Source organism: Bubalus kerabau, chromosome 14 (assembly GCF_029407905.1).
Source record: "Bubalus kerabau isolate K-KA32 ecotype Philippines breed swamp buffalo chromosome 14, PCC_UOA_SB_1v2, whole genome shotgun sequence".
NCBI lineage: Eukaryota > Metazoa > Chordata > Mammalia > Artiodactyla > Bovidae > Bubalus > Bubalus kerabau.
The window spans coordinates 36202574-36229348 of record NC_073637.1 but is presented as its reverse complement, the minus strand read 5'-3'; the positions used below and the strand labels follow the sequence as shown (position 1 = coordinate 36229348).

Below are 26775 nucleotides of genomic sequence, written 5' to 3'. Positions count from 1 at the left end.
TGTTTGGCAGATTTTTTGCAACCCATGTAGCATGGGTGACTCGGTGTTGCGACATTGTAGTCCCCGAAGGAGGCTGATAATATATTCAGTCATCTGACTTGTGCTCTGCTATTTGTGGAATTCTTCTGTCTGCTCAATTGTTTTCAGGGAGCCAGGAGAGCATTCAGGGAACTCTTCACCTGTGCACGTGTGGGGATCAGCAGGCACTGCTTTCAGTGTTCTAGCTGCCATTCTGAAGCCCTCTTGTCAGAGATGAACACATAATGTGTGGTATTTTCTGTTACTCATTTAGTGGATCCTCAGGAAATGTGATCCCACATCTCCCAAGGCTTAACTTGCAGAGTGTGACAGGGTCCTGGGAGTTCCCATTGCTTCTGGCTGACCTTTGCCCCTGGAAGTGGGGGGAAAAAGAGAAAGTGTTAGTCGCTCAGTTGTGTCCTACTCTTTGTGACCCCATGGGCTACTTTGTGACCCCATGGATTGCAGCCCATCAGGCTCCTCTGTCCATGGAATTCTCCAGGCAAGAATACTGGAGTAGGGTGCCATTCCCTTCTCCAGGGGATCTTCCTGACCTAGGGATCGAACCTTGGTCTCCCATGTTATAGGTGAATTCTTTACCATTTGAGCCACCAGGGAAGCCCCTTGCCCCTGGAAGCTCCGATCTAAATGAGAATGGGCTTTTCTAGCAGGCTGTTCCCACCTACAAAATCAGTCCAGGAATCAAACAGGAAATGATTTCCCTTGCCTTTGGTGGTCCAGTACAATTGGTACTGGTTATAAGTTGGAAATACTAAGGGGCTTCCCTGGTGGTTCAGACAGTAAACAATTCACTTGCCAATGCAAGAGACACAGGAGACGAGGGGTTTGATCCCTGAGTTGGGAAGATCCTCTGGAAGAGGCATGGAAACCCATTCCAGTAATCTTGCCTGGAGAATTCCATGGACAGAGGAGCCTGGCAGGCTACAGTCCATACAGTTGCAGAGTTGGACACAACTGAGCGACTAACACTTTCACTTGGAAATATTAAAGATGATTTAAGATTGGTGAAAATTTCATCAGATTCCTAGAGTCTTAGGAATGCCTGCCTCTCTGGAGTTTCTGGTAGTGTGTTGTATTTTCAATTTCTGTAATTCTTTTCTGAGATTCAGTGTATAGTGCTCTTGTTGCTTTTCAAGTAACATATGTATGACTATTTTGATTCCTTAAAATTTTTCTATAAAAGTGTGATATAGAAATATTTTCCATTAAGAAGTGTCATTTTATTGTATTCTAGCACCAACAGAGTCTTTTCTTAAATAAACAAATAGTAAGTATAAGTCAGAGCTTCCCAGGTGGCTCAGTAGTAAAGAATCTGCCTACCAATGCAGAATACATGGGTTTGATCCCTGGGTTGGGAAGATCCCCTGGAGAAGGAAATGGCAACCCCCCTGGGAAATCCCATGGACTTGGAGGGATTATAGCCTGGGAGGCTATAGTCCATGGCATCGCACAAGAGTCAAACACGACTATTTATCTATTAAACAACAACAACAAGAATAAGTAAAACCTAGTGAATTTATATAAAGATTATTTACATAATAATCTTTATGTAAATAAAGTTATATAAAGATCTGTTTATGCTGTACTACCTTGTATTTTAAGCAAGAGGTGTGTACAGTTAAGAGTTTAATAAATTAACGGCTGTAAGCTGTTAAGTATAATGTAAGAAAATGATACTCATTGTGTTCTGAGCATATTGACAGTGGCAACTGACAGTGACAAAAGTCAACAAAATGCCTGGACACCAAAGGGCAGTAGAAAAGAAAACCAGAGCATTCTCCTCTGCTGGGTGAAGCACACGCACATCGTAAAACCGCATTCTCATGATCATGGATGATCTCATCATAATAGTAAATTTCTTACTTTGAGAAGAAACATTCAGGAGAGAGCCGGGAGGGGGAGGGAAGCCCAGGTTTGTGGGCTCGAGGCAAGTGAAGGTGGGTCAGGATGGAGCTGGCAGGGGCCATCTGGCTTGGCCCTGCATGCAGGCCGTCTGGTGAGCTGAGTCTCTGCTAGGAGAGGCTCTCCACCACTCCCTCCTCTCTCATGGTCACTGGAGACAGGCCCTGACCCTGTGGTGGGGAGGGAAAGGCAGAGGAGGGAGAGCCGGTGACAGGTGAAATGGGTGAGTCCCAGTCCCATCCAGGTCCCGGTACTCACCTGCACAATCACTGTCTGCATCCGGATCTCACACCTGGAGCTGGGCGGGTGCAGAGTGTTTCGATGAGCTGCAACCTTAATCCTGGACCGGGACAGCAGTGCCAATGGCCAGCTCCCTCCAGGCACCCCTCAGCCCTGCGGCCCTTCTGCCCTGATACTCTGGGTTACCACATGGAGCACTTGGGAGACTTTCTTCCCCTCTACAGGTGAGAAGTGAGGGGACCACTCCACCCAAGAGCAGGCAAAGACCAGGTAGGGCCAAGGGAAGGCCTTCTGGGGCTTGTGATTTTCATAGGCTGAGCTCCTGTGTTCACCTGGCCTGGTGCTCAGAGGAGTGAGGGAAGCCAGGGCCTCACACCAGAGGAACAGAGAGGGTTTCCTGGTCACGGAGGCCCTCTTCATTCCCTTCCCCAGAAAGGGAATTTCCCAATGAAGGTCTGGTGTCTCCAGTAGCATCACCCCGGCTTTCTGGGTCTGCCTCAGTGGTCCACAGATGTTTATCTACTTGGAGAAAGGGATTGAGTGTGTAATAGGAAAAAAGGAAAGGAAAGGCATTTGGAAGGAAGCTGGAGGTGGCCTTCAGAGGAATTGCTCATTTAATTGGGGCGAAAAAGGGTTAGAACCACGCAGGTGGAAAATACCAATGCAAAAGAGTAGTCTTGCCTGAAATCTGTAAATTAATGAAAGCCTGGTGGCCCAGATGGTAAAGAATCTGGCTGCAATGCAGGAGACCCGGGTTTGATCCCTGGGTCAGGGAGATCCCCTGGAGAAGGGAATGGCAACCCACTCCAGTATTCTTGCCTGGAGAATCCCATGGACAGAGGAGCCTGGCAGGGTACAGTCCATGGAGTTGCACAGACAACTGAGCCACTAATGCTTTCTGCATAGAGGAATGGCACAGTAACAAGTCCATGCCCTTGGAGCTTGAGAGATTTTTCAAGGATGGACTGTTTAGTTTATCAGCTTGATCAAACTGAGTAGTCAACTTATAATACTTGTTACTTTAAGTGGAACCAGACTCCTTAATACACACTTTTTGGTGAAGGTTTAGATAAATAAGTAGAGGGCCATAACATGTTAATAAAACAAATTAGATGTTTTGATAGATATTAAACTCGTTTAATATCAAAGAGAGAAACCATCAAATAAAATGATTTGACAAATCTGGCTTAAAATTTGTCTGTTGTGTTCTATGCTGCTGCTGCTGCTAAGTCGCTTCAGTTGTGTCCGACTCTGTGCAACCCCATAGGTGGCAGCCCACCAGGCTCCTCTGTCCCTGGGATTCTCCAGGCAAGAATACTGGAGTGGGTTGCCATTTCCTTCTCCAATGCATGCATGCATGCTAAGTCACTTCAGTCGTGTCCGACCCTGTGCAACCCTACGGACAGCAGCCCACCAGGCTCCTCTGTCCACGGGATTCTCTAGGCAAGAATACTGGAGTGGGTTGCCGTTTCCTTCTCCAGTTGTGTTCTATAAATATGCTTACATGATCATGTGCACTGGCTTGCTGTCTGAATGAAAGAGGTACAACAGGGAATGGTACCTGTTTTCTTACTGGTTTGCTACAATTGGGAGACATAGTGAGGACAGAGTGTGTGTGTGTGTGTGTGTGTGTGTGTGTGTGTCTATGTCTATGTATACACATGTATTTTTTTTTTATTCATTTCGCCCCTCTCACACAGTATACAGAACAGCTTAAAATCATTCATTTTTAAACTGCATTTTGGGCTGATTTAATAAATTCACCTTTTGTGCTGTAAGTCATTAATAGACTGATCCTTGTATAAGTTCCCAATCACCATAGAATGACATTCCCAGACACTGTCTAGATGGGTCTACCACAAAGCTGTGTCCCTGTATTTCTACTCTTTATATGAACCTTTGTACCTGTTAGTCTGTTCTTTCTGGCCTCCTCTGAACATGTTGACCATGCAAGCTCTTGTTTTTGGCTGTGTGGCTTGCAGGATTGAGTTCCCCAACCAGGGATTGAACCCCTGTTCTTGGCATTGAAAGCAACAGAGTCCTAACCACTGACTGCCAGAGATTTCCTGAGGAAGCAGTTCTTTTGATACAAAACTCAATTTGTTGGGAGTTTATATGATTGACCTTAGTTCATAGCAGAGTGTACAATCAGAACAAAAAGACAGACGGAGTCCAACAATATTCAAAGGTTATTAGTCAGTTGCTTATTGCATTGATTATAGATTTTATGTTGAAGATTCTATAGAAAAAGAAGGAAGTCCACTTCAAGTCAGAAATAATAAAGACAAAGTTTTGGTTTTGTTGCCTCAGTAAAACTGAACATTTTCTGTATCAGACTTACTGACTTTTCCCCTGCAGAGTGTTTTGACGCTATGATGAGAAGAGGGATTGATAATCTCAGTTTATAGTGGAAAGAGGACAACAAAGGTAAAGAAAACTTTGGGGGAACTTGGTAGTTCTGGAAAGGTGATAAACCAAAACCAAACACAAAGTATAGGGCTGTTACTTAAACACTTCCGTGGAAGAAGTGATAAGAGAATGAGCATCACTTGAAGGGCTGATGTCTCAGTAGATAAATAATGAAATTCTACAACTATTCAAAGAGCAAAACCCTTACAGACCACACATTAGTATATACTTGTGACAATACCTGTAAAAATGTTCTCAACTTTCTTCCCAAGTCCCTACTTCAACAGTAATTTTTTTGCTTTGTGAGATCATTTTACTTGCAGAATAAGTCAGAAGGCTATCTGCCTGTCATCTATTCAGATTCTGTCAGCAGCCAATAATATATTAAGCAGTAGAAACGGTCTCCAAGCTCAGTGAAAACGCAAGGAGGTGCTTTGGGACAAGTACAGTGTCGTGTGTCTCTTTTTTCCTTAACTCCTATGATGCTTCCATAATGTGGTAGAACAAGTGGCTAAATAATAGCTATTTCAGTGTTGTGTAATGCTTGTCCTTTCCCTCTTTCTCCAGTTTGTCTGTGTGTGTGTGTGTGTGTGTATTGCATGAACTATTTGGAAGTAAGTTATAAATGACCCTTTATCCAGAAAGCATGTTGCCATAAAATAAAGGCATTACCTTAGGTAATCACACAAAATAACAACCATTAAACCTAACAAAACCTTTTTTAAAGCCTAAGAAAACTCATATCATCAAGTATCAACTATTTCAGTTATCCTAGTTTTCTCCAAATTGTCTGTTACAGACAGCTTTGGGTTTCAAACCAGGATCTAATGAAGCTCCCCCTTTACATCTGGTTCAGTTGAGTTGCTCAGTCATGTCCGACTCTTCGTGACCCCACGGACTTCAGCATACCAGGCTTGCCTGTCCATCACCAACTCCCGGAGCCTACTCACACTCATGTCCATCAAGTCGGTGATGCCATCCAACCATCTCATCCTCTGTCGTCCCCTTCTCCTCCCGCCTTCAATCTTTCCCAGCATCAGGGTCTTTTCCAGTGAGTTGGTTCTTCACATCAGGTGGCCAAAGTATTGGAGTTTCAGCTTCAGCATCAGACCTTACAATGAATATTCAGGCCTGATTTCCTGTAGGATTGACTGGTCGTATCTCTTTGCAGTCCAAGGGACTCTCAAGAGTCTTTTCCAAATCCACAATTCAAAAGCATCAATTCTTCGGCACTCAGCTCTCTTTATGGTCCAACTCTCACATCCATACATGACTACTGGAAACACCATAGCTTTGACTAGACAGACCTTTGTTGGCAAAGTAATGTCTCTACTTTTTAACATGCTGTCTAGGTTGGTCATAGCTTTTCTTCAAGAAGCAAGTGTCTTTTGATTTCATGGCTGCAGTCATCATCTGCAGTGATTTTGGAGCCCCCCAAAATAAAGTCTGTCACTATTTCCATTGTTTCGCCTATCTATTTGTCATGAAGTGATGGGACCGGATGGCATGATCTTAGTTTTCTGAATGTTGAGTTTTAAGCCAACTTTTTCACTCTTTCACTTTCATCAAGAGGCTCTTTAGTTGTTTTTCGCTTTCTGTGATAAGGGTGGCACCATCTGCATATCTGAGGTTATTGATATTTCTCCTGGCAATCTTCATCCCAGCTTGTGCTTCATCCAGCCCAGCATTTCTCATGATGTATTCTGGATATAGGTTAAATAAGCAGGGTGACAATATACAGCCTTGATGTACTCCTTTCCCGATTTGGAAATTTGGTTCAGTAATTTCTGTTAATACTCAACAGTTCCCCTAGTTTTTGTTTGTTGGTTTTGTGGGTTTTTTAGATGCTGGGTTTTTTTTTTTTTTTTTAGCGGTTATTCTTTTAAATTAAACTTTTTAATTGTGGGGAAATATGTGTAAAATTTACCATCTTACCCATTTTTTTTAGTGTACAGTTTAGTAAGGTTAAGTGCCTTCATATTGTTGTGCAACCAATCTTTTCATTGTTTAGACTTCAGTTTTTCAAGTAGGGCTAAGAAATTAACTTCTTAAATACATTAATGGATTTGATAGAGCTGAAGAAGCACATAAATACTAAGAACTTCCTGCTTAAAATATTGACATCTTGGGATGTTTTCTCAGCACACCCCTTCTGAAGTCTCTGTAGGTTTGAACCTAGCCATACTTTCTACAGACACGTCACAGGGAGATTCATACAACTGATGCTGTGAGGGGAGCAGGCACAGAGGGGATGCCTGCCTACGGGAAAACTTACCGTCTGAGAATTTGAGGACTTCTTTGCTCCTAGGAAGTTGTAGATTTCTGTTTTAGGCACAGGAGGGGGTTGAGATTGAGACATTAATTTTTTAGCACACTTGGCTATTAAATAGAAAGCTTGTATACCAAGCACTTCTTTGGAGTAACATCATAGAGAGGACAATTTCCTGGAGTTTTGAAGTATGGCAGTTTAGGAGACACGTAAAAGATGCCAAGTGGGAAGAAAAGTAAGATTGGATATAGGCCTTTGTATTTAACAGATTCAGGCAATTTTAAGGGGACTAGAATTTAAATGACTGATTTTTGGATTTTTTTTTTTTTTTGCAAGACTTTTCTGAAATGTCTTACAGATATACTGGGTGATATACTCATTTCTGGCATTTTGTGAGTACCGTGCTGTGTTCAGTTGCTCAGTCGTGTCCAGCTCTTTGTGGCCCCATGGACTGTAGCCCGCCAGGCTCCTCTGTCCATGGAGTTTCCCAGGCAAGAATACTGGAGTGGGTTGCTGTTTCCTATTCCAGGGGATCTTCTCGACCCAGGGATTGAACTCGCGTCTCTTGTGTCCCCTGCGTTGGCGGGTGGATTCTTGACCACTAGTGCTACCTGGTAAGGTACTGCTTAAGAAAAGAATGTTGGCCCTTGAAACATTGTAAATTAACTATACTTCAATTAATAAAAAAGATAAATAATTCATTAGCATGGTTTAAAAGAAATATATTCATGAATATCTTTGCTCAAGCTTGCAGAGGGTGCTTGAAGAGCTTATTAAAATAAACTAAATTAAAAACAAAAAATGTTGGCCTCTTGGAGAGGGTTGAACAGACAGTATTGTGTGTTTTTCAGTGGATTTGTAACATGGTAGCAGTTTGGGTCAACTGGCAGGAAAGTACTTTAGAGTTCTGAAATGTAACCAAACAGCAGGGACATTAAGGACTGAGGGGACAGAGGTGGGGGCAAAATTAATAATAAAGTCATATTACTGTAAAATAGTGGCTATACAAAACTTTCAGAAAATGAGTTCTCATGTGTCTATTTTTTCTGCTTCTGGTTTTTATTGCTTTGAGCACCTAAAATTTTGACATTAGTTATTTACGAGAAAATGCTTTTAAAATGCGTAGTATTTCCCTGTTTACTAAACTGATTTGAAATGTGCTAAAATTCCCCTGAGTGTCCATGGGATCTTTTAGGATACTGCTCTGTCTCTGTACTCAGTCACTGTAAACCATGGACCCCTCGCTACCAGCTCTAGCTCAGCAAACTAGACATGCCTTTTTATGTTGTCTGGATGTTACTTTTTGAGTATATGTGTATATGTTTATGTTAAAAAATTAAAATTTAAAGAACAGTCCATTTTCTCCCTTTTTTTGGCACTTTACCTGCTGCACGGGTTGGGAGTTGAGGACACAGAGATTAAAAAAGAAATAGGCTCCATCCTCGAAGATCTCACAGTTTAGGGAAGGAAAGAGACAAGTGGACAAGTACTTACAGTATAATATGTGCATTAGACTAGAGAATTGTCTTAGAAGGGCTGGACAGACATTTTATAAAAAGCAAACAGTTCATTTTGTGAGATGAGGAAAGGCTTCATAGCTGCTCTGTGGTTTGATTTGAGCATCAAGGGCTGATGGAGAGTTCATCAGAGAGGAGAAAAGGCACATCATTCTAAAGAGAGATGTGCATAGGATGGAGATAGAAAGTAATACAGTGTGTTCCTAATTCCTTTTATTTTACATGAACTTTCACTAAGATCTGTGTGAGAGTCTGACAGACTGTTATCAGTAAAGCAAGTAATCTTTAGAGCACAGAATTGGGGAATATTTATTTTGAACCTTCAGAAAGAAGCTTTTTTATCCATTGCCTCTTTTTCATTTCTTGCTTGTGTTCTGAATTAGAGAGTTTTGTTTCCCGTTGCCGCTTAATATACCATCTGAAAATTGGTGGCATTCTGCTCATGAATGTTACCACGTTGGGAAAAGGCATGATGGATACAGCTTATCCACTCCATGATGTCCTGTGTCTCAGCGTGGACAACTCAGGTCCAAGGCTGAGTCAGTTAATGGCTCAGTGCTGGAAGCAGCTGAAGACTTGCTCACTTGCAGACCTGGTGCTGGACAGAGGCTGTTGGCTGGGACCTCAGCTAAGTTATAGGTTGGAATACCTAATTACAGCCTCTTTGCATCTGCTTGAGCTTCCTAACAGCATGGCTTCTGGGGTTCAAAGAGTGAGTTCCAAGGAATCTGTATCTCATTTTATGACATGACTTCAGAAGTCACATCTTAGGCTTTAGTCACAAGCCTCCCCAGATCCCAGCTCACCTTGGGAGGAGTTACAAGTCGAATGAGAAGAAGAGCATGTGGGATGAGAGGTGTGGTCATTTGTGGGAACCGTTGTCTGTCAGAGGCTAAGTTGAAATGTTGCCGTCCTTTCCTTTAAAAGAAGAGAAGAGTGGAAGGAGGGTTTGTTGTTCCTGAGATACATGAAATGATTCAATATGAGATATAATAAGCAGCAGCAGCTGCAGCTAAGTCGCTTCAGTCGTGTCCTACTCTTTGCGACCCCATGGACTATAACCCACCAGGCTCCTTTGCCCATGGGACTTCCCCGGCAAGAACACTGCCATTTCCTTCTCCAGATAGTTCTTTAATCCCACAGAAGGTATGGTTCCTAAACTATATCTGATGAGATTTTAGTTAGATGTTTAGAAGAACTTTCTGATAAAAATTTATAGATTTTATTTAGAGCAGAGGAAATCTGTATGATTTAAAGATACATTTAATAATAATGAAGTGTATATACTGCCTACGACTGGACCTATCACCTCGAGCAAGTGATTTAATATGTCTGAGTCCCAATTTCTGTTTTTGTTGAACGGGGCCTATGCTTGTTTGCCTCAAATAGTGGTGAGGCTCAAGGTTTAATTATTAATGAAGGCAAAATGAATTAGATAACTTTAAAGAAATCTTCTGGTAAAGGGTTCTCTGTTTTTCACTAAGAAGGATGGTGGGGTATTTGTTAATCTTTCTCAAATTTTTTTAAAAATTCTAGAATTCTTTTTTTTTTTTTTTACCAAATAGAGGGGAAAAAAATACGGTCTCTTTCTGTTACTTTCTTCGCTATTCATGTATTTACTGTGTAGAAATTTTGACTAAATGATAATGACGTATATTTTTGGACCGTTTGTTTTACCAGAAGCATTTCTAGGGAGTTAGGCCTGGAAGCTGCTCGTGTTATGGGTAATAATTAACACACTTCCCTCCAAAAGCACCAGAATGGTGCTGCCTCAGCAGATCGTGTTATAGATGAAGGCAGCGTTTTTTTTGTTGAAAGGCGCTGCTTTTCCTATGCTGGAAGCATGGATGACGTGGTTTTGGTCTAAGTTGCTGGTCCCAATATCAGAGTGCACAGGTAGTCTACCTTGCTTGTCAAGATGGAAATCCCAAGGTCTCATCGCGATTTACAAAAGTATGGGGTTGGGGAGGATGTCTGTTTTTAAAGAGACTCTTCAGGTGACCCTGATAGATAAGGTGGGGAGTCAGACGACAAGACCACAGAAGGTCCTATGGTCTAGGCCCTGAGATCCCTTCTCGCCAGGAATCTCGGTAACCTGAGAATAAGTAGAGGGTTGGGGACCAAGCAGGACCCTCCCACGTCCATCTCTGTGTACTATTTGAGCACACTCTTAAGTATTAAGAAGTTTCTCAGTAGCAGGAAGATGAGAAAACCACACGCTGAAGTAACTAATGACATTTTGTGTACCACCAGCTGCAGGCTTGTCTTTTGAAAAAGGCCTTTCCATTTTAAGGATAAAATAAAAGTAAAATCTCTGAAGATCTTGAAAGAAAGGTTGTAAAATCTTACTTAGAGAATTGACTAAAAATGTGTGGAATGTTCTGTTGGAAGCTGTTAATACAAGAATTCTGGAGTCCCTGGCATGCAGGAGGTTTACTTCCTTCCTTATTTATTTCGTTCTGTGAGGTCAGCTGGGAGAAGCACTTAAGAGCCACGCTGCTGGATCGCGGTCTGCCTTCATCACTTGAACAGGCGTGACCTTGTGCCCCAGTTTCCTTAAGTGTCCACTGTTGCTGTTAGGATTACTCTCAGTCGCCTTCAGTGATCAGTATTTGACGCTAACTGGTGTTTGATAGATCTTGACTAGTTATTTGGGATTGTGGTTCAGAGTAGATTATTTTAGATGCAAATTGAGGACGATTCAGGAAATTATTTAGGAAGTTAATCCTGAAGACTAGAAGCACCTAGGTAGTCAAAATTATTTGTGGTCCAGTTTTTTTAAACCATCTCTCTTTGTCAATTAACGCGTGTTCCAGAAATGCAGACAGTCATGCTGCATTCTGTTTTTTAGTCATCATAAACTGTTTCGTAATTAGCAACTGTTTAGAGTAAATGTGCTGCTACTCTGATTACAGAGTGATTATTGTAATCACAGAGCATCTTAGCCCCTAGTAGGTCTAATTCAGTGGTTCTCAACGGGTAGCGGTGGGGAGCGAGGACAAAGATTGGGTGAATGGTGGTTTGCCAAGGTTCTTGTCCTTGTTAAATCCATGTGGTTCCAAGCTGGTAGTTACTGTTTTATGCAGGAAATTGAGAGGAGAGTGATTTATATCCAGAGAGTTAAATTTACTTATGTTTTGGAGAAATTCAGGGCAGTATTTTTAAAACTACCCAAAGGTGGTAGAACATTTTAATTATCATATTGAAAATATCAGAAATATGTGACACATAAGATTCACATTTCATAAACATGGACGATTGAATGCTTGCTTGATATATCTAAGTATTGGTGTTAGAAGTGGACTGTGGTATTCTCTGCAAAGAGATAACTTAGATTTCTCAGGAATATCTATATCTTTATATATATAATACCTCAATATTGGAATCATCTGACTGGTTTTGATTATAATTTAAAACCCCTATTTTTTTTTTTTTTGAGAAAACTGCTACATAAGACTTGAATGTTATTTTTGACCAGTTCAGACTGTGGTTTCAAATACAGTGATTTTATCAGGAAAAAAAAGAAAGATGTTCTTGCTAAGAGTGGTTGAACATAATTCCCTAAATCAGGTATTTGTTTTTCCTGGAGCTTGAATATAATCCTGTAACTAGACGTTACAAAACCACTTTAATTACCAAGGAAAGCAAGTCTCTAGCTGTTCTCTACCTCAGTGGTCTTCATTTAGTTAAATTTGATCATCAGTAGCAATTCTGTTTTTCATAGGGATAAGCTCGCTCTGGATTTTTCAAGATCTGGCCTGTTCCATAGATTAGTTGACATTTCACAAATCATAATGCTGGATGCCTGTATTTAGTTGTGTTCACCCACATTTACTACACAAATGGAGTACAGTGATTTATGCAGAGGTGAGGGGAAACTTTGTTTATAGCTAAATTCCCTAATGGGAAATTTCCAGATCTGCAGGGGGAGATGAGATAGAGATACTAATGAGGAACATTTAGAAGCTCTGTGCTTGAAGTTCAAAGGAACAAACACCTTCTCTTATTAGTTGGATGTGAGCAGGGCATTTGTGAACAGCATAAAGGAAACTTCTAGAATGATTGTAGTCTTCCTCTCCATTTAAAAGTGTTTGGTTTAAGGAGTCCAATTTAAACATGCTTTATAAATCTCAGTAACCCTGTTACATAGGCTGATATCTGTTACTTCACTTCTAGTCAAGCTTCTGACCATGGGTCTGCCTTCAGTGAGTAATTACAGGTTAATGGACTAAAACAGAAGAACCGTGTAACTCCAGGTCTAGCTCCTCCTCTCTGAGAATTTTTCCTTTTAGGTCTGATTGTTATGTGTTCACATAGAAATTAGCATAACCTCATTTACTGCTTAGCCCTCTTCTTTTCCCAGTGGCCTGGTGGCTTGACAGGACTTTCCTGGGAGAGACACATGTGTGCACTAGCATTTGGAGGAACTGTCTTATGCTCTGGGTGCTCCATCTAGAGTTTACCTTTTCAGCTAGATGCCACTGAATTGGATATGAAAATTTACTGTCTTTCTCCCGTTTTTCTTAATTTTTCATATTTGTTTTTAATCTTGAAGTAGGAACATTTATTAGTAAGTCAAATGAGCTATTCAGTGAGAGCTGTGGAAACTGTGGAGTACCATCTGTGTAGTCTGTGATGTGCCATATCAACTCATACTTGAGCTTTTAGCAGGGAAAGAGATACAGAATCACAAAGCATCATTATTAACAGAGCTGATCCTACAGTGAATCAGGGTGAGGAAATGCATCTCTGGGGGACAAAATGCTTTTTTTGAATCAGTTGTATTGACCCTCTGGAGTATGTGATTCTGAACCGTTTTGTAATTTACCAATTGGTGTGTGCCAGTTTGCTATCTTGGTATGTTGAGAAAGAAATGCATGCATGCTTTGACTTGGCTGAGACTCACTTTTACAAATAAACTGTAATTTTCATTCAGAATAGTTATGTGCTAACTTCCTTCCCTGTTTCATATTCTGAAATTCCTGAGCAACAATATCTAATAGCTGCATGCATGTCCTAGATACGGTTGGTGGGCTTGGAGCAACAAATACTCAAGCCTTCCCAACATGGGATATTTGTATTCCTTGGTCTTCCATGACTTACATCGCATCATGACGAAGACTTCCGTGTTCCTTCTTTGTTGAAATTAAAAAAAAAAGAAATTTAAACATTTTTTCCAGTTTTATTGAGATTGACATACACCATTGTGTTAATTTGAGGTGTACAACATGATTTGATACATGCCTGTATTGCAAAGTGACCACTACAATTAGTTTAGTTAACATCCGTTACCATACATACAATTTTTTTTCTTGTGATGACAGCTTTTAATATTTACTCTCAGCAATGTTAACTATAGTTACCATCTAGACATCACATCCCCAGAATTTATCTTAGAGCTAGAGATTTGTTTCTTTTGTTAACCTTCACCCATTTCCCTGTACCGAGGCATTTCTCCCCCCGACACCATCTGTTCTCTATTTCTCTGAGTTGATTTTTTTAAAAATTCTGCATGTAAGTGGGATCATACAGTATTTTTCTTTATCTGACTTATTACACTTAACATAATACCCTCAGGATCCAACCATGTTGTTGCAAATGGCAAGGTTTCCTTTTTTATGGCTGAATAATATTCTATTGGATCTATCTACCTACCTGTCTAAATAAAATCTGAAAATTTTATTTACATGTCAGTGGGTCCTTAGGTTGTTTGCATGTTTGATTGTTGTACAAAATGCTGCAGTGTACATGAGAATACAGATATCTCTTGGAGATGGTGATTTTGTTTCTTTAAGATACATACCCAGAAGTGGAATTGCTAGATCATATGGTAGTTCTGTTTTTAATTTTTTGAGGAAACTCTATACTGTTTCCTATAGTGGCTACACCAGTTTACATTCTCATCAGCAGTACACAAGAGTTGGTTCTGATTTTCTCTACATCCATACCTGCACTTGTTATCTCTTGTATTTTTGATGATAGCCATTCTAACAGGTGTGAAGTAACATCTTATTATGGTTTTAATTTGCATTTCCCTGATGATCAGTGATGTTGAGTACCTTTTCATGTACCTTTTGGTTGTTAGTATGTCTCCTTTGGAAAATGCCTGTTTGGTTCCTCTGCCCATTTTTAAATGAGATTGCTCTTTTGTTGAGTTGTGAGTTCATTATATATTTTAGATGTTAATTCCTTATCAGACGTGTGATTTGTAAAACCTTCTCCCGTTCTGTCAGTTGCCTTCTCATTTTGTTAATGGTTCCCTTTGCTGTGCAAAATACATATTTTAGACGTAAGCCTCACGGTACACTTTTACAACTCTTTATTCTAGCCAGTTAACTTACTTGAGTCCACTTGCAAACTTCAAAGTTTTTTGTTTGTGAAAGTACACAGATAGAAAGCCGCCCTCCACTCCTGTCCGGTGGGATTCCTCATACATTACATGACACTGACTCTAAGACCCCTTTTCCAGTATCTTGATCCATTGGTGGTATTCTTCCTTCCTGATCTTTCATCAGTACTTACTGGCCCAGACCACACATTTGATACCTTATCTCAACGTTTTAATTTTTTGGCATGTATTTAGGTTTTGTGTCTTAATGAAATTATGAGCTCCTTCAGCAGCTTGGGATAATGGAAAATAAAAGGAATTTGGATTTAGATGTTTGGGCATCAGTTCTGAATCCTGACTGCATGAGTTGGAAGCGTAGGCAAATTCTTTGTTTTCAAAAACATCCCCAGGTAACTCACCTAATTCACAGGATTTTGTGAAGAGTAAATGAGAAAATAGAGATTAAATGCTTTATAGCCTGTAAAATGGCATTACAAATATTATTTGTTGTGGTTATGGTCACGTTTAAATATAGCCACGAAATCTTAAAACTGTATGGTATTTGGACCAGCTGTTGACTCTAAGCAAGAGCTTCAGAGGTTGAGAAATGTCAAGTACAGTGTGTTATATTTAAGAAATCATCTAGCTTTGATCCCTATCCTACAGACTTCATTACTCAGCTTCAGTTTTGCATTTCTGCTGTTACCTCTGTAAGCTTGAGTGGCATAAGAATATTATTTTACATTTGGTAACTGTATGCCATTGCAGTAACAACTCCATTCCATCACCTGTGAGGCTGGAAAACACAAACTACATTTCCCTGATTAACGTTGGTTTCTCTGTAGCTTTAACTTGGTACCTTAGTAGGGTCCTCCATCAGCACAGCCTCCTAGGATGTTTTCAGTGAGAGAGATTAGCAGTGCTACCTTCAGTTTAACACATGAGCAGTTTGAAACTGTAAAACTTGTTATTTATATAATTAGGATCACAATGCAGGATCTCATGGTGGATTAAATCAAGTACATCGAAATACTTCTATCATTCATGTGCTGTCTTTCTGTGCCGCTTCCTGAAATTCCTGAAGGTAATTTTTTTTTTTATATTGGGTAATGGTCTTTTACATTAAAAAAAAAAATTACTATGGAGAAGTTTGTGTGTGTGTCATCAGTTGCTCAGTTGTGTCCTACTCTTTGCGACCCCATGGACTGTAGCCTTCCAGACTCTGTCCGTGGGATTCTCCAGGCAAGAATTTTGGGGTGGGTTACCATTTCCTCCTCCAGGGGATCTTCCCAACCCAGGGATTGAACCCGCTTCTCTTTACATCTTCTGCATTGACAGGAGAGTTCTTTACCATTACACTACTTGGGAGGCCCAGGGAAAAGTTTAAAGCTGTGTAAAAGTGGACAGAATAATCATATATAATGATCTCCTGTGAACCAACACTTCTGTAACCTTTACCACCCCCCCCCCATTTTGAAGCAAATCCCAGACATTATCACTTTATCCTATAAAGCAGTTTTATAAAGAATAGGATTTCATGTGTTAATATGTGAATTAAACGGTGCTGATTAATGGCACAAAATCTTGGGCTGTTCAGTCTTTAAACGTTTTGCTTCCTGGTGGAGCAATTGTAGACTGTTGCTATTAGGCTCACAGAGTGAACCTCTTGCTACTGAAGGACGCCAATAGCAGATGTGCAGTCCAGGGAAGGTAGATATTAGATTAATAATCCTACTCTGGACTTCCCTGGCAGTCCGTTGGTTAACACTCCCAGCTTCCACTGCAGGGGGCGCAAGTTTAATCTCCCGTTGGGACATCAAGATCCCACATACCACTGGCCAAAACGAAAAACACTGAATTAAGCTCTAGAGGGCAGACATCTTGTATTTTTGGCCAAGCACCTGTTATATTTTAGATGCTAATAAATTTGTTGAGTGAATGAAATTAGTTTGAAAATGGAATTTTTTTACAAAATGGAATTCTTGTGAAAATAAGTCTTACTGTGTTTAATGTCATTTAGAATTTAAAGTATGTGTGTGAGGGGCAGGGAGGCTTGGGAGGAGTTGAAGAGGAGGAGAGCAGAGAGTGAATTAGAATTTGTCTTGAGGGACAGACAGAATTACACTTGGCTTAAAACTGATTCTTAGTAAAACCTAGTAGCATCTCTTTAAGAAGTTATGTGACGTGTATAGGTAGGTGGTAAGTAGTTTGTATGACTATAGAGTTTGGGTTGGCATGAAGACTTTTTTTCCTTGGGGTTCATTTTCCTCAGCAACTGCCTGCAATACAGTAAACTGTGGCGGAAAGAGATAAAATAAAAGTGAAAACTTGAACTACTGCTAAATGTAGAGGACAGGCAATCTGATGACTCCATTAAGCAATAATGCTTTTGTCCAGACACATTCATGGAAAAGGGGTACTTCTGCTGGGGACTTAGAAAAGTTGAATGAAACCACTTGACAAATCTTTTTTTAGAGATTTTTTGAGAACTTTGATTTTCCTGTCTTGGGTCATAGTCTATACCTGTTGAGTAAACATTTCTAAGACATAAGATTTCTCCTATGCTCATTAAATATTATAGTGAAAGATGATAGATTTTCTAGATTGGCGATTTTCTAGATTGCTTGAGTTTATGCAGATCTTTAGGAAACAGAGGATTGTTCTTAAAACTATTTTTTATTTAACTTAGGCTTACATGGTATTGCATTTTAGCTTAAATAAGGCAGAATTATTGTTGTTCAGTCACTAAGTGGTGTCTGACTCTTTGCGACCCCATGGACTGGAACATGCCAGGCGTCCATGTCCTTCACAATCTCCTGGAGCTTGCTGAAACTCATGTCCATTGAGTTGGTGATGCCGTCCAACCATCTCAAGAGTCTTCTTTAGCACTACAATTCGAAAGCATAAATTCTTCAGTTCTCAGCCTCCTTTATGATCCAACTGTCATATCCATAGATGACTACTGGAAAAACCATAGCTTTGACTATACGGATCTTTGTTGTCAAAGTGATGTCTTTGCTTTTCAATATGCTGTTTAGGTTTGTCATAGCCTCCCTTCCAAGGAGCAAGCGTCTTTTAACATCATGGCTGCAGCCATCGTGATTTTGGAGCCCAGGAAAATAAAAATCTGTGACTGCTGCCACTTTTTCCCCTTCTATTGGCCAGGAAGTCATGGGACTGGATGCCATGATCTTAGTGTTTTGAGTGTTGAGTTTTAAGTCAGTTTTTCCACTCTCCTCTTTCACCCTCATCAAGAGGCTCTTTAGTTCCTCTTCACTTTCTGCCATTAAAGTGGTATCATCTGCATATCTGAGGTTGTTGATATTTCTTCCAGCAATCTTGGTTCCAGCTTGTAATTCATCCAGCCCAACATTTTGCATGATGTACTCTGCATATATGTTAAATAAACAGGGTGACAGTATACAGCCTTGTTGTACTCCTTTCCCAATCCTGAACCAGTCAGTTTTTCCATGTCCAATTCTAACTGTTGCTTCTTGACCTGCATACAGGTTTCTCAGGAGGCAGGTAAGGTTGTCTGGTATTCCCACCTCTTAAAGAATTTTCCAGTTTGCTGTGATCAACACAGTCAAAGACTTTTGGGTAGTCAATGAAGCAGAATTAAATGTTTTTCTGGAATTCCCATGCTTTCTCTATGATCCAACAAATGTTGGCAATTTGATCTCTGGTTCCTCTGCCTTTTCTAAACCCATCTTGTACATCTGGAAGTTCTCAGTTCAAATACTGTTAAAGCCTAGCTTGAAGGATTTTGAGTATAACCTTACTAGCATGTTAAATGAGTGAAGTTGTTCAACAGTTTGAATATTCTTTGGCACTGGAAAGGAAGAATTACCATATAATAATTATTTTCTAAAATACTCAAAGGACTTCCCTGGTGGTCCAGTGGCTAAGACTCACAATCCCAATGCAGGTGTCCTGGGTTCCACCTCTGGTCACATGCCACAGCTAAGACCTGACGTGAACAAACAAATAAAATTTAAAAAATAAAATACTTCTTAAAAAAGAAATTTATTTAGGACAACCTTCTTAAATTTTCTACCCTTATCCTTTAATCGCAAGTCCACATGAGGTGAGTGTCACACACCTAGTGGTTAAGGGCAAAGTCCAAGGAGCCAGAATTGCCTGATTTTGAAAAACAGCTCTGCCACCTAGGAGCTGTGTCGTCATAATGTGCCTGTCATCTGCTTCTGTTACTGTGGGGACTAAATGAGGCCCTAGCAACAGTGCCTGGTACATAGGGTTGTACAGATGTTCACCGTTGTCGTTGTTATGGTCAGCATCATCAGGTTGCTGTTTGCAAAGGTGATTGAATAAGGGTTTCTTCATCTTGTCATTTTTTAAAAGAGCTGGGACTTTGAAACTAAAATAACTTGCATTCTCATTTGCTTTTATGCTACTAATAGTTGACCTTGAGAAAGCTATTTAAATTCCTTGAGTCTCAATTTTGTCATTTTTGAAGTAATGATAAACACCTCAGGATTATGTAAGAAATCAATGACATTTTTTGTGTTGCCAGATCCCTCTGAGATTCTACTGAAAGCCTTGAACCATCTCCCTTGAAAATAATGGACCTTTTCCACACTCCCCTCATTTCATTTTGCATACTCCTTCACCAATTTTGCACCAGTTATGCATCAGTCTGCTACATTATAATGGTGTTGCATGGAATGACGTCATAAGAAGGCTTTTCCTAAGTAAATTTATTTTTAAGAAGTATTTTAGAAGATAATTATTATGAGAATTCCTCCTTATTTTAGCTGAAATGCAACACCATGTGAGCCTAAATTCAAAATGCTGTTGTCCTTTCTCATTTTAACTTGAGATTCTATTTCCCTCAACTTAGAGGCAAAATTCCCTGTCAAATTTTTGACAGATGATGTATAGTATATTTAAAATAATATTTTAAGAAATTATTTGAAAGTCTGCATATTTAATTACTGCTAAATAATTATTTAGAATCAGTTTGTGGTTATTCAAGACTGTTGATAACCGTCAATAAGCAGTATCTTAACAGGCAGTGTTACTGACCTACATCTTCCAGGAAATAGAGAACCAGTGGGAATTCATTTCACTAGATCTCTTGTGGTTCTAAGTTGGGTCAAAATTTTTGCTTCCTACCCAAACCCCAACTGTGATTTTGGCTCTGATAATTAGGCCAATATCAGCCTATGGAAATGAGACTTAGACTTATTGTCAGTTTAAAGATTGGAGCATTGACTATCAGACTTGTTATTTCCTTGGAAAATAAGAAAAATTAAAATTCTTTGCCTTTTTGCCCATTTAATTTAGATTTATAAGCTCCAGTGGTAGCAGCTGTCTCATCTTAGATTTTGTACAAGAACTGTCGCATTTTGGGTGTTCAATTAATGTGTTTTTATTTTTTATCTAAATTAATGATTCTGCCCATGAACTAATTTACATATTTCTACTTGCCGTACTATGGAAACGGGAAACATTCTTTTCAATTCAGTGCCTGGAATTTTAGACTAAAAATTTGAGTACATCAGGCAACAGCACAGAAGATAGTTTTATTTGAAAATATGTGGTAAAGGGGTTTTTTCCCCAAAAGCTAATTTGGGAAAATTAGTAAATTCTAAGCCTAATTTGCTTAGAAAAATGGATATGTTGGCTATTACTAATAAATGTAACACACTAAAGAATTAATTTTTACTTGTGTCTAACTAAATTAACTACCTGAGACTATTCCTTTTTAAATTATTTCAAAGAAATGTGTTAAAATTGTAGGAGATTTCTGATATGTGGGAAGTAAGCTTTTCTTTTAAAAAAATAGATATTTAAAATTTTTTCCATGTAATCAGTTGTTATTCACAATGTAGGAATTATTCAAGGTGTTTCCTTAATATTTTTGTTATATTTTGGTATGAATTTTGACTCACTTGGGAGCTTGACCAATAGGTCTTTAAAAATACATAAAGCACTTTTTTATTCTTTGTGTTGATCATCATCTTGGTGTGTAGAAGAAAACATTGTATAAGCACATTTACTGCAGAAAAACCCATTATCATCATTTGTGGAAAATCAATATATATTTTTCAAAATTTAGATTGATGGTGACGTGCCATCGATGTTAGCTGAGGCTTGGGGGATGCTCAGGGGTCAAGAGCAGGCCAGCTGAGCTCTTGCATCATCAGTGACTCTGAGATTGACTTTTTTCAGGCAGCTCTTTCCAACCTGGGCCCTCGAGTTCCTTAAGTGAAGATGAAAGATATACCTGAGTAACATTTTGGCAGGAAATAGTATTAAATAAGTGCTGTGTATATCTGTAACACGGCTATCTTGGGCTAAGGCAAGTAGATTTTATCCGTGTCTATGAAAATTGAATTTCATTGGCCTGTTTTTTATAGAAGCTTAGTATGAAGTACATCTATCCATAGACCTTTAAAATAATGCTACATTCCTATTTATTTCACAATGGCAGCCCACTCCAGTACTCTTGCCTGGAAAATCCCATGGATGGAGGAGCTTGGTAGGCTGCAGTCCATGGGGTCGCAAAGAGTCAGACACGACTGAGCGACTTCACTTTCACTTTGCACTTTCATGCATTTGAGAAGGAAATGGCAACCCACTCCAGTGTTCTTGCCTGGAGAATCCCAGGGATGGGGGAGCCTGGTGGGCTACTGTCTGTGGGGTCACACAGAGTCGGACACGACTGAAGCGACTTAGCAGCAGCAGCAGCTAACAATTCAAAGGTTTAAATCTATTCGTGTCCATCTTTCTTGCACGTGTATTAGAATTTGTGAAACTGCAGTTTCACCACTGTTAGAGGTTCACCTTGATTTGCTGATCAGTCCCTAAGTCTGAATCGATAATGTGGGCTGAGTACCAGTAGCTATGGCACAATCACCTGTGATGTTGTTTATGTTTAACATTAGTATCTCGTACATCAAATCACTGCCCTTTAGTTCCTAAATCTCATTATTTTTGCCTTCAGCATTCATTTCTAGCTATCCTAGTGGGGTTACTGAAATAGTGTATTCTGGTTGCTTCTTGTCCCAGAAGAGAGTTGATTAATTCATTTCAGATTTTCTGAAGCAGCTATCTCACCTGAGGCCAGAGGCAAATTCCTAGCCAAGCAGAGGCTTTTCTTTTCTTCTTTAAAACATTTTTTAAAAATTTTATACTGAAGCACAGTTGATTAACAGTGTCGTGTTAGTTTCAAGTGTACAGCAAAGTGATTCAGTTACACATATATCACATGCTTTTTTTTAACTGAAAATTTAAATGACATCAAATTGGGTAGTCATCCTCTAGGATAATCTTTTCATCATTGCTTTAGTTCAACTAACAGATACATATATTTTATCTTTATTGATGAATATTTTAACTTTTCTTAAATATAAAAAATATGGTCATTGTAACAATACAAACATTGGAGAAGTATATAAAAAGTGAAAGTTCTCCTGTTTATCTTTTCGTACCTTTTTTTTTTTTGCTTTTACAGATAATATGTGAGATTAAGGGCAAATAAATAGGATGACTGAGCATCAGTTCCTTTCCACCTACTTAATGGGCTCATGTGCCTTAATTACCTTTAACTTTTTCCTCAAAATTGCCAATTTTTGAAAATACAGAACTGCAAAAAGGAAAAAGTCCTTGTAATCAGCCTTTAGAGAGAATTCTTCCATGTATTATGTATACTTTGGGTTTCTTTTATGTACCTTTACTTATCGATTTGGTTGAACTAAAATGGGATTATGTTTTTAATATTATTTGTCAAGCTACTTTTTTTTCCACTCAGCAGTGAGTGAAAAATTATATAAATTGACAAGCTGGTGCTAAAATTCATGTGGAAATGTGAAGAACCTAGGATAGCTAGAACTTGGTTTTGAAAGTGAAGAACAGCTTTGAAGGTTTTACACTATCTGATTTCAAATTTTATTATAAAGCTTCAAGATTCAAGTTAGCATGGTAGTTGCATAATGACAGACATATAAATTAATGGAACAGAAAAGAACTTGCAGATAGACCCATACATATAGGGTCAGTTGCTTTCTGATCAACAAATGATATTAAAACAATGAATATTGGTATGGGGAAAAACTGAACTTTGTCCTCTTGACTCTTCCTTCATAATATGCATAAAATTTAATTTGAAACACCTCTTAGGCCTAAACATAAAAGTTGAAACTCTAAAAGTGTTAGAGGAAAACAGGACAAAATCATAACCAACTTTGGGATAGGCAAGTGTTACTTAGAACAGAGAAAGAATTAACTACAAAAGAAAAAAAATTGATGAATTGGACTTCATCAGAATCAGAGCCATCTGCTCTTCTAAAGAAACTGTTAAGAAAATGAAAAGGCAAGCCACAGACTGGAAGAAAATATTCATGATCCAGAAGACTTGTATCTAGAATATGTGAAAAACTCCAGTTGTAACTTAACAATAAGAAACCAAATTTTTAAAACGTTTGAAAGATTTAGACAGATACTTCACAAAAAATAGATATGCAAATGGCCAATAAGCACATGGAAGAATGCTCGATATCATAAACCATCAGGGAAATGCAAATGAAAACCACAGTGAAATAGCCTAGCTCAATTAAAAAAACCTGACAACACCAAGCATAGGGGAGAGCTGGAAGCAAATCTGATCTCATTGCTTGTGGTAGTGTAGGCTGTACTGCCGCTTTGGGAAACAGATTGGCAGTTTCTTAGAAAGTTTCTTGTGGAGTTTATTTAGCGTGTACTTACCGTATTACTCACCATTTACCTAGGAGGAATGTAAACACGTGTCCACAAAAAGATTTTGACATGCGTGTTCTTAGTGGTTTTATTCATAACAGCCCCAAACTGGGGAAAACCCAGATGTCCATCCATCAGCAGGATAAATGGTTGAGTAAATAGTAATATGAATAATAGTATTCATACAATGGAATACTATTCAGACTAGAGATAAACATAACCACCTTGTTGGAGGAGCTCACAAACCGTATGCTGATTAAAAGAAGATAGAGGAGTACCGTATGTTTCCATTATATATTTAGAAAAGGAAAAACTAATGTATAGTGATGGCAGTCAGACAGTGGATTGACTGGAGTGGGAGTGAGGAATTAACTACAAAGGCTCATGAAGGAACTTTCTGGATTGATGAAAATGTATATGTTAATTTCACCATCAGTGTACATTTATGTTTTTGTTAAAGTTCAGCAAACTATTCACACTGTGTACACATTTGTTAATATTAGTACAGTTCATAAAATACAAGCTTTGGGTCAACCATGGTTTTGGATGCTTTGTTTAAATGATGGAGGTCATGCCAGTGAGAAGAGTTCTGTTCTCCTCCCTTCCCAGGACACAAAGGTGGTATAGGCTAAATCATAAAATGTTTTAAAACAAGTACATGTGGCACTTGTAAAAAAGAGTAGGATTTGGGCGGGAGTAGGCAGTTGGTTCTCCTGGTGAATTGCTGCTCATTGTTTAGTTCTGCATAGCTCCTAACTAAATCTTTAACACCTCAGAACACATGCTAAAATATTAAATTCAAATATCTGTATTAAACATAGTATTCCCTTTCCTTTTCCAGTAACTGAGAAAACTTAAGTAGTGGTTTTTCTATGGTTGGATGACCTTTGAGCTCTTACAGAGTGTTAGAACAGAATTTGGTTTCCAGAAATGCTGTTTTAAATTCTGTGTGGAATTTTTTTTTTTGTCTGTAGGGTTTCAGAATGAATGTACCCCTCAGTCTGCCTTTTTTTCCCCTCTCCTTGTTTTATTTTCCTTCTCCAATAACTCAGTAATCTAGTTCACTAATTTTTCCACTTTTCTTTGGCCTGCAGGGATTACATAACATAAAATAGTTAAGATAATTTTTAACCCAATGTAGTTTTTTCCTAAATGCCACAAAATAATACATGCATATACAATTTACATTTGTGAATATTTATTGTTTTTTAACATAGTAAGTTTTAACTTGATAATTTAACGTTAAAGGAATCTATCATATTGTCTAATAATGATCTCAAAAAAACTTACAGTTTTTAGAATAGCACTCTGAAGACATCCTCTGATGTTGGCCCAAAGTGATAGGGAATTTCCTTTTCAGGGTTTTGAGGAAACCAATGAAGTGAATGTATTTTAAAAGCTGCAGTAGTTTTTATGTCCTCTTGGGACTGATGTAGTTCCCCAAGTGTAGTATATTTGTGTTTATGTGGTTTAAAAAAATACATTAAAAAATCCAGCTGTGCAGATTAGTACTCATAGAACTGAAGTTTGTGCTGATAGCCATGATGATAAAATATCTTTTTATCAGAACATCAGGAATTTCTATAAATCACTTAACATCTTTTTTAGTATCTTTATAAGAGGAATTTCTGATTTGTGTGTTTTCACACAATCAAGTTATATATTTTAAACAAGAACTAACCATTTGATGCTTCTAATTTTTTTCTTTAAATTGAAGTATAGTTGATTTAAAATGTGTTAGTTTCTGGTGTAGAGCAAAGTGATTCAGTTTTATATACACACATGTATAATACACACACGTATGTACACACACATATGTACACATACACGTGTGTGTGTGTATGTGTGTATATATATATATATATATGTTCTTTTTCATTACAGGTTATTGCAAGATACTGAATATAGTTCCCAGTAATATGCAGTAGGACTTTGTTGTTTATTTGTTTTATATGCAGTAGCTTGTATTTGCTAATCCCAAACTCCTAATTTATCTCTTCCTCTCCTTTCCCCAGTGACAGCCATAAGGTTGTTTTCTATGCCTGTAGATCTGTTTATGTTTTGTAAATAAGTTTATTTTTTATCATATATTAGATTCCACATATAAATAATATCATATATTTGTCTTTCCATGTCTGACTCACTTCACTCAGTATGATAATCTCTTAAGTCCATCCATTGCTGCTGCAGGTATGATGGCACTGTTTTAAGTGTATAAAAATCCTAAATTGGTTTATGGAATCTTTACCTTTATTTACTTTTATTATTGTGGTAAAAAAGATGTAAAATTTACCATCTTGACAGTTTTGAAATGTACAGTTTAGTGTTAAATATATTAGATGTTGTGCTTCCCTTTTATTTTAACTTCATTTCAGTGCACATGGATCATTATCACCCAGAACATTAATAAAGGTTATGTGAGATTTTTATTTAATTTTAAATCACTTGTCTAGAATTTTAAAAAGCCGATCCTGACACCAGTCTTGATAAACTTCAGTTTTTTCTTTTGTTGTTGTTTTTTTTTTTTTTTACTGATATCTTGCATTTTCTTTTTATCATGAGCTTCTAATTGTAGCTTCTGTTCCTTTAAGGTATCTCCCCCCTCTTTGTCTTTCTCATTTTTTTCTCTTTCTCGCCTCTTTAGAGTATTATTTCTTAGAAACAAAGAATAAGCAATGCAAGTGGAGGAACCAGATATGTTCACCTCAAGTCCATTACTTTGTAACACAAGTTCAGATTTGTTTTTTTTTTGCTCCAGAAGAGTTGATCTTTTCCCATGAAAGATACTCTCTTAGGATATGTCCAGGTGAAGCAGTGGTGGCTGAGAAGCATGGTCATAATTAAATGAAGGTGTTCGTAAGAGCAGGGATTCTGTAAGACCCAGTGGCTGATTCTCCTATGGCCCAAGTCTTCTTTTAGCTGCCAGAAGTCTGCTGTAGAAAGGATGTAAACAGACATACATACATGTGTGTGTTTGTGTGTATATACAAGGGTCTTTTGAAGTAGGATATGCACTTACAGAACTTCAGTAAGTTTTAATTTTATAGTTGTTTGTTATTTATAATTTCCTCACATGTGGAAAATAATTCCTAGAAAATTCCATGAAAGAAAGCCTAAAATTTGCCAAAGGAATATTCTTCCTTTATCTGCTTTCTTTTCCTAGCTCTCACTTTTTTATTCTGTGTGTTTTACAGTATTCACCTTATAACCTGGAAAAAAGGAAGGCACTGGATGAGGCACTGTTCTGCCTTTCACACTTGGTAGCTTCTTGTTGTACCCCGCAGGCCAGCAGGGAAGGGACAGAATCCTACTCAAGTTGTCTCGTTGCGACTCATGGTATGCTTAGGAGG

The 26775-nt window shown here is 38.5% G+C and overlaps 1 protein-coding gene across 13 annotated transcripts in view; it reads left to right on the top strand.

Annotated features, from left to right (window-relative positions):
• NCOA2 (nuclear receptor coactivator 2) overlaps positions 1-26775 on the top strand; it is a 285913-nt gene that overhangs the window by 8206 nt on the left and 250932 nt on the right. For 2 of the 13 annotated variants that reach the window (XM_055546227.1, XM_055546224.1), the window contains one exon: positions 26620-26774. The exons of the other annotated variants lie outside the window; for them this stretch is intronic. The gene's annotated coding sequence lies outside the window, so the exon portion shown is untranslated. The remainder of the gene's footprint in view (positions 1-26619; position 26775) is intronic. 13 annotated transcript variants of the gene reach the window in all.